Raw genomic sequence first — 8,437 nt, forward strand, 5'->3', positions numbered from 1 at the left:
ACTCAACGATGGTGGCAAGGCAATCCTGTAAGCGATAGAACCAACCCTCTCAAGAACCTCAAAAGGTCCAATAAATCTTGGGCTTAACTTTCCTTTCTTCCCAAACCTTATAATGCCTTTGGAAGGGGAGACCTTTAAGAATACAAAATCTCTGATTTCAAACTCAATATCTCATCTTCTATTGTCAGCATAACTCTTTTGATGACTCTGGGCAGTTTTTAACCTTTTCCTTATAACTTGAATTTTCTCGGTAGTTTCTTGTACTTTGTCCGGTGCTAACAACTTTCTGTTATCAACTTTCTCCCAACATATAGGTGTTATGTACTTTCTCCCATATAAAGCTTCATAAGGAGCCATCTGAATACTTGATTGATAACTATTATTATAAGTGAACTCAATAAGTGAAATATCCTTATCCCATTCACCTTTCCAATCCATAACATAGGCTCTAAGCAAATCCTCAAGTGTTTGAATTGTTCTTTCTGACTGACCATCAGTCTGAGGATGATATGCAGTACTAAATTTGACTTTAGTGCCCATAGATTCCTATAATCTTCTCCAGAATCTAGAGAGAAATCTGGAGTCTTTGTCAGAGATGATTTCCTTTGGAATACCATGAAGTCTTACTATTTCATTGACATATAAATCTGCAAGTCTATCAAGCGAATAAGTCATATTAATCGATAGGAAATGTGCAGATTTTGTTAACCTATCAATGATAACCCAAAGAGCACATGCTTTCTAGAGGTTTTGGGTAGTCTTGAAACAAAATCCATAGTAATACATTCTCATTTCCATTCAGGAATATCTAAAGGTTGCAAAAACCCTCCAGGTCTTTGGTGTTCTACTTTGATTTGCTGACAAGTCAAACATTTTGAAACATACATTGCAATTTCCTTCTTCATGCCTTCCCACTAATAATGACTTTGAAGATCTCTATACATCTTAGTGCTCCCAGGATGCATGGTGTACTTTGAAGTATGACTTTCCTTTAGGATTTGATTCTTGATATCTGGTTCATTTGGTACACATACTCTCTCCCCAAATCTCAATAGGCCATCCTTTGAAACTTGAAATTTTAACTTCAATTCCTTTTCTGACAATTAAGAGAGTCATTCTATCACTCATCCTTCTATGTTTAATGGGATGGACTATACTTATTGAAAAATATGAAAGCGGATTTTCTTGCTTTATATGTATTTTGATCTATAGAATATTGTTCAGGTTTTTAAAAACCTTTTAAACCAATAAATGAATAAAATGATCTTAAGAAAAAAATATTTTCTTTAAATACTAAAGTTATGAATGCTTTATTTTATGCTTTAGATAAAAATGAGTTTAATCTTATTTTTACTTATGATATTGCCCATGATATTTGGCACAAACTTAAAATTACCCATGAAGACACAAATAGAGTAAAAGAATCTAAAATTAATCTGTTATTATATAGTTATGAATTATTTTAGATGAAGCTAAGTGAAACCATTGGTGACTTGTATACCCATTTTATAGATATTATCAATAGTTTAAAAGCTTTTGGTAAAGCTATATAAATCTTGAATTGGTTAATAAAATTTTAAGATCCATTCCTAAAAGCTGGGATCCAAAGGTAACTGCAATTCAAGAAGCAAAAGACTTGAATAACTTTTCTTTTGAAGAACTCATAGGATTTTTAATGGCCTATGAAATGGCTTACAAGGCACATAATGAATAAGAGGAAATCCTTCTAAAGAATAGGAAGTATTGAGAACCAAAGAAGATCACTCGAGTGAAAACTCAAGTGATAATGATGATGACATAGCACTCCTTATAGGAAGATTTAAAAAGTTTATAAAAAAGAACATGACTAATTCTATAAAAGGAAAATCGAATAATAAAAATAAACTTAAAAAGGAAACAATAATTTGTTATAAATATAAAAAACTAGGGCACTTCGAAAAATGAGTATCCATAATTGAAAAAAAAATTGTGAATACAAAAGAAGAAGAAAACATTCAAGGAAACATAGGATGAATCAAGTGCATCAGAAGACAAAGAGCAAACTAATGAAGATGAAGTGATAAACTATACATTGATGGCTTTCAACGATGATGTATGTGACTCATCTAAAATTTCCTTATCTTATAATGAATTACTTAATGTATTTCATGATTTATATGATAAACTTAAAATAATTAGTAAGAAATATAAATTACTAAAAAAGATCGCGTATCTCTCTCTAATGAATTTGACAAATTAAAAAATAAGTATGATAATTGTATGTTAACATCTTGCATTAAATGTGAAGAGTTAGAATCATTCAAAAAAAAAAAAATATTATTATAATAAATATTAAAAAATTAAAAATAAATCATTAAACATAATTCTTGCTAATAAAGGTTATACATATAGAAATGAAGGAATTGGCTTCGTGAGTAATAACACTCAACAAAAGCTAACAAAATTCGTAAAAAGAACCACACTACGTGTTCCCTAAGTTAAATATATTTTTTATGAAAGATTTGGTCACTATGCTTATACATGCTCTTTTAAAAATTATAACTCTTATAAATTAGTTTGGGTTCCTAAAGAAACTATAAATGATTTGATGTCAAAAGTCAAGAAAGATATATCTAACCATGAATAATCCAAAGTTAAATGGGTACCTAAAGCAAACTCCTCTTTCTTGTAAGTATGTCTCTATATAAGAGCTAGGAGCAAAAGATAGTACCTTGATAGTGGATACTCAAGACATATAACCGGAGATCCAACACACTTTTCAAAGTTCACTAGCCAAGACAAATGATATATCACATTCACATTGAAAATATTGGTAATAAATCAAATATCTTAATTAAAGATATTCCTTTAGTAGATGGTTTGAAACATAGATTAATAAGTATTAGTCAACTTTACGATAAAAAATACAATGTTAAATTTGAATCTTATGCTTACATCATAAAAATACCAAATGAGAATAAATTTATGATTGCTTTAAGAAGTAACAATATTTATACTATTGATATTGATAATTTTCGTGATAAAACTTATTTTTTGATTTTCAATGATAATGCATGGCTTTGGCATAGAAGACTAGGGTATGTTAGTATAAAATAAATTTTATATATTAAAGAACTTGTAAAAGGATGTATTTTTTCTTTAATATTCCTTCATCTCTAAAGCTTCTCGAGTTTTCAATAAGAGATCACTAATAATTGATGAATCTATTTATGTTATTTTTAATAAATTTCTCAAACTAAGAAAAATATTTTTGATGATGATTTTGGATTTGATAAATTAAATTTAAATGAGAAATATTCTCCCTAAAGCAACTTTGGATACATCTATTCTAAACAAACCTTATCAAAGTATATAAATACATATTAATTATTGAGTATACATCAAAAAATATTTAAACTCGTCCTTCATTAAAAAATATTTGTGTAAATGTTACTTTTTTTATCTCAAATTGAGTCTAAATGCATTAATGATTCTAATCAAGATCTTTTACTATTTGTTCTCATATGATTATTTCTTCTTACTAAAGAAGAGATTTATCCAAATGAATCATGATCTTTCACTTAATTTCTTGGTGTTTATGACTTGAGATTTATTTTTTATGAATTAAAACTTTATACTATTCGATCTCCTATAATTCTTTTTTTTTGCTATTTACTAAAGAAAATATTTATCAAAATGAATCATAATCTTTCACCTGATTTCTCAATGTTTACTACTTAAGATTTATTTTATATGAATCAAGATTCGTTACTCTTTGATCTCCTATAAAAGGAGATTTATCTAAATAAATCATGATTTTTTCAGTATGTACAACTTAAGATTTATTTTATATGACTCTTTTATATTCATGACCTGTATACCCCATGATCAATTGATCTCTCAGAATTTATCTTTGATATTAATAACCTACTTGTGATATTAAAATAGTTTTACAATTGGCATATTGATATAAACCAAAAGAAGTAGCACTATTGATATCTCTCTCCTAATTTTTTATAATAACAAAAGGGGAGAGAGAAGTAGCAACTTACAACTTTTTTTTTTTTTTGTTGAGAGGAGTAATAGTAATTTTTTTGATGACATTTGTTTGAGATGTGTAACTATTTTAACATTCTAATTATGAAATAATTAACTTCTTATTTTTTTAACAAGACAAATCAGTATTTATTTACGTTGTTTTTACCGGATTCATGCTACAGTGAGCTTGAACCCTGACCTTCTATGCACTCGTTCGATGATCGACACGTCCACCGCTGGAACCATCCAACGGTTAAAACAAGTGCGGTGAACGTTCAAGACCCTAACCCTAGCTTACTTCGTGCGCCTGGATTCCTTCTTAAAGCTTCGATCCCTTGTCGGCGTAGCTGTCCAATTTCCCTTGGCCATGGAGACGACGACCACGTTCCTCCTCGCCGCTACCGTGGTCGAGGAGGAGTTCTTTGAGGTGCTGGGCGCCCGCCACCACCATGGTCTTTCGACAGATGTAGTTCCAGGATCTGCCGGCATTATCTTTTGACGAGAAGCGGAAATGATTGAAAGAGTGAAAGCAAGTCGTAAATATCAGAGTCGAGTACTTCTTTCAAAGGAAGGAGCAAGGTATTATGCTATCAATTTATGATTCGTTGTTATTGCTTAAAGATCGATGCTTTTGTGCTTCCGAAATCGGAACCACAACGAATTGATAGTTCTGCGTTTGGCTGTTCAACAAGTCTACTGTGGAGTTCGTAAGAAATTTTGATGCTGGTGGCCAATTAGCCAGTCACACCCCTGCAGCTGTGATGGCTGTAATCTTTGTGTGAATGGTCAGTAAGCACACCTATAGCAACTTGGTGTTTGCATCATTCGAGGAAACCTGCTTGTGGTTTCTTTTAAGATGCATTCACCAACATTGCAGCCCAACACCTCCGAGGGAAATTTGGAGAAATGCCTTTCTTAGTTTAAAGAGTTAAACAACGAAGTCAAAAGGGTGTTTGATGTTTCGGAAATATAGGATGGTGACTAGAGCTGTCATTTATGCAACATGACTATTCTAGTGACCTTTTGCTTGTTCTTTTGAAAATGATGTCATTTATCTTTTTTTAATTTGATATTCATGCTTGCTTAGGTCCTCTAGTGCCCTGAAACATAGATGTCAATTATCCAATGATGGCTTTCATAACTGTGTTAAAGATGTTTCCTTAGGATGGTTCTAACATTTGCAATTGGCTTAAGACAAGACTGGAGTTGGAAGATGATAGTTTGGTTGGGTTGGAGGGACCGGAAGAATTTGACACAAGGACTAGTTAGTAAAAGGTAGGCTGGTGACTAGTTTAGTCATTCACACTTGCAACCCAACTCTTCTGTGGGAAATTTGGAGAAATGCCTTTCTTAGTTTAAAGTATTATACTAACTTAAAAGAAGGGGGGGGTTGTGGTTTGTTGATGTTTAGGAAATATAGGATGGTGATCGCAGCTATCAATTATGCAACAAGACTCTTCTAGTGACTTTTTTCTTCTTTTGAGAATGTTGTCATTTACCTTTCTTATCTTCCAGTTTGCACCATTGCAATTGAAACATGGTAGTCAATTAGCCAATGATCGACTTTCTATAGCATTAAGGTGTTCCCGTAGGACGTTCTAATATTTGTAATTGACTTAGACTATGGAGTTTGAAGATGTTAGTTTCTCATCGTTGGAGAAACTGGAAGAATTTGACACAAGGACTCGGTATATAGGCAGTCTTGGTGACTAGTTAGGCATGCACACACTTCAACGATAATATGGCTATATCAATGGCTATATAAGTTAATGATCAGTTTATTTATTTATTTCTCTGATTTTATCATCAATATCAACTTCTAATCCTAATTTTTTTATAATAAATATTTAAATAGTCACTTAGATAATCTATTCTAGTAGGGGGATCAAAACCACAAGCAACAAACTAAATCGATGGAATATCGAGAAAATAATTTTTCAATTTTGATTTTATTGTCATAAAAGTCCAACGATTTCAATAGGCATTCGGACGCTCGCCTAGGCGCTCGGGTGAGGCGAGGCGAGGCTCGAGCGTCTCGCTTCATGTCCTGGCGCATCGCTTCAAAGAGGCTCCGTCTAAGCGCTCGCCCGAGCCTAGGCGTTGGGCGCTTCGGGCGAGCGCCCGGGTTAAACTAGGCGACCGAACCATTGTTTTACGTTTGGTTTGGTCTCCGGTGCTTCAGTTTGTTCGATTGAACCAACTAAAGCACCGATATCAGCCTCCCAACATCCCTCTTGCGACTTCCCCAACCCTAACCCTGCTCGTCACTACCGCTGCCATTATCGCCTTTCTCGTTGTCGCTTTTGTTGCTCGCTGTTACCGTCGTCGCTGCTCACTGCTACTACTACTGCTGCAGCTATTCGCTGCTACCGCTGCCACTTTCACCGCTCGTCGCTCCTGCTCCCGTTGTTCGTTGCTATCGTTATCGATGCCACTATCATTGTGCGCCGCTCCCGCTCCCGTTGTCGCTTCTCGTTGTTGCCGTTGCCGCTGCCACTATCGCCACTCGCCTCGCTTGCTTTTATTGCTCACTGCTACCTTTTCTCACATTGACTCAATAGTATATTATTAACAGTATATTAACAGTATATTGTTAATCGTATACTAGTAATAATATATTAATAATAGATTATTTTTATTTTAATATTATTAATTTTTATTTATTTAAAATTATTGTTATTATTTTAAATTTTGATTATTTTTTTATTAATGTGATATCATGATTTTGTAAGATTTTTTAATTTAATATCATATTTTTATTTAAATAATTATATTTATTAATTATATCATATATTTTTATATTTTAGTGTCTCGTTTCGCTCGGGCGAGCGTCTAGCGTCTCGAGCGTTTTTGGGCCTTGGTGCCTTTTGACGCCTAGCGCTTTTTAAATCACTGTAAAAAGCATATTTAAATGATGATCATGTTGAAATGTTTTTGAAGCACCAATAATATTAGTAAAAATAATTAAAAATATATGAGCAGTAGGATAATAAACACTGAATAAAGTATAGATAGCATCAATAATAAATTTTAAAATTTCTAAAGTTTTTCATAAACATTCCAATGTTGTGGATATAAACTAACCTATCTAACATTATTTGTTATAAAAGTGCATAATAACTTTTTATAATCAAAAGATTCAATATGCAATTCATAGGTAGAATTCCATCGGGTAGGAACGTTCCTAGAAAATCTTTTTAGTCTTTTGCCATTTAATATGTAAAATATAGCTCGTTTTTTTATTGCTTGTGGATGATAAAAAAAACAATTGCTTGCTTAATTGGAGAAAGAAAAGTTTCAAGACCTTCTTGTACATATAAATTTAAAACATGGTAAGAACATCTAATATGAAAAAAACATCACCAAAAGTCAGTTTATACACTTCTTGTAATTCAAGAATAGGAATGGTATTCGTGGATGCAGTGAAAATCAAATAAAAAAAAAATAAATCAAATAATACTCTACTAAAATAATTTCTATCATTCTATAAGTGTTATCGACAAAATGTCGTTCCTCGAAAACTTCTAAAGGTAATAAATTTTTTTTGTATGGTCCAATCATTGTCAATCCAATGACAAAGTGACCCACGTAGGAGTGCATTTGTCAGTGATAAGTAAATTCTTATTAGTAGGTTGTCACATTAGTAAGTAAATTCTTATTAGTAGGTTGTCACATTAGTAAATTCTTTTCACTAAAGTCATTCTTGGTATTTCGATAGGTAAAACTTGTGGATAGTTGGTGTGCTGCTGGTAATTAATACCAGTCAGTTTCATTTTCCACTTAAATGGTACAAGTGTGTGATAAATTATATGGCAAAAGAATAGTTGTGTCTGTTGATGAAATATGCTGAGAGGTTCATTATTTGGAAACCTAAATTTTAGTGTTAAGCTGCATAATTAAAATGCCATGACAAATGTTTGATGCGGCGCGTACAATGGTACATTGCTCATAATTAAAATGCCATGACAAATGACTGATTTGTCTCTTGAGAAGTAACTTATCATCATTCAATGCCATCGAGCAGTGTAGACACGGCAGACTTTTACCTCGCGGTGACATGGTCTTTGTTGATGGTAGGTTTTGACCATCGGACATTATATAACACAAGAAACACAAAGAAGATGGATCACCGGAACAAAAATGACTTCTTGAAGGCACAATTAATCATTGTTTTTTTTTTTATTTTTGGGCTATCAAGGATGATGATTGGATCATATTTGAATAAATAGCAAGAACACATCTTCACTTTGTGTACCATCCAATTTTTATTGGTGTCTGCGAAGGAAAATTATTATTTTTGTTATGAGCCTGACATTTTTGTTAAATCGTTGATTGGAAAAGGAAAAAACTTAGTATTTTGATTTTCATTCTGATCAATATCAAAATTTTTAATATTTTTTATTTCTATTTTGTAGGAACT

The 8,437-nt window shown here is 32.3% G+C and overlaps 1 long non-coding RNA gene across 1 annotated transcript; it reads left to right on the forward strand.

Moving 5' to 3' along the window:
* Positions 1 to 4,331: 4,331 nt before the first annotated feature.
* On the forward strand, positions 4,332 to 8,265 carry LOC135605121 (uncharacterized). Its single transcript, XR_010484320.1, has 2 exons — positions 4,332 to 4,596; positions 8,095 to 8,265. It is a non-coding gene; the product is annotated as an uncharacterized LOC135605121 (long non-coding RNA).
* The last annotated feature ends 172 nt before the right edge of the window (positions 8,266 to 8,437 follow it).

Source organism: Musa acuminata, chromosome BXJ2-2, assembly GCF_036884655.1.
Source record: "Musa acuminata AAA Group cultivar baxijiao chromosome BXJ2-2, Cavendish_Baxijiao_AAA, whole genome shotgun sequence".
Classification (NCBI taxonomy): Eukaryota; Viridiplantae; Streptophyta; class Magnoliopsida; order Zingiberales; family Musaceae; genus Musa; species Musa acuminata.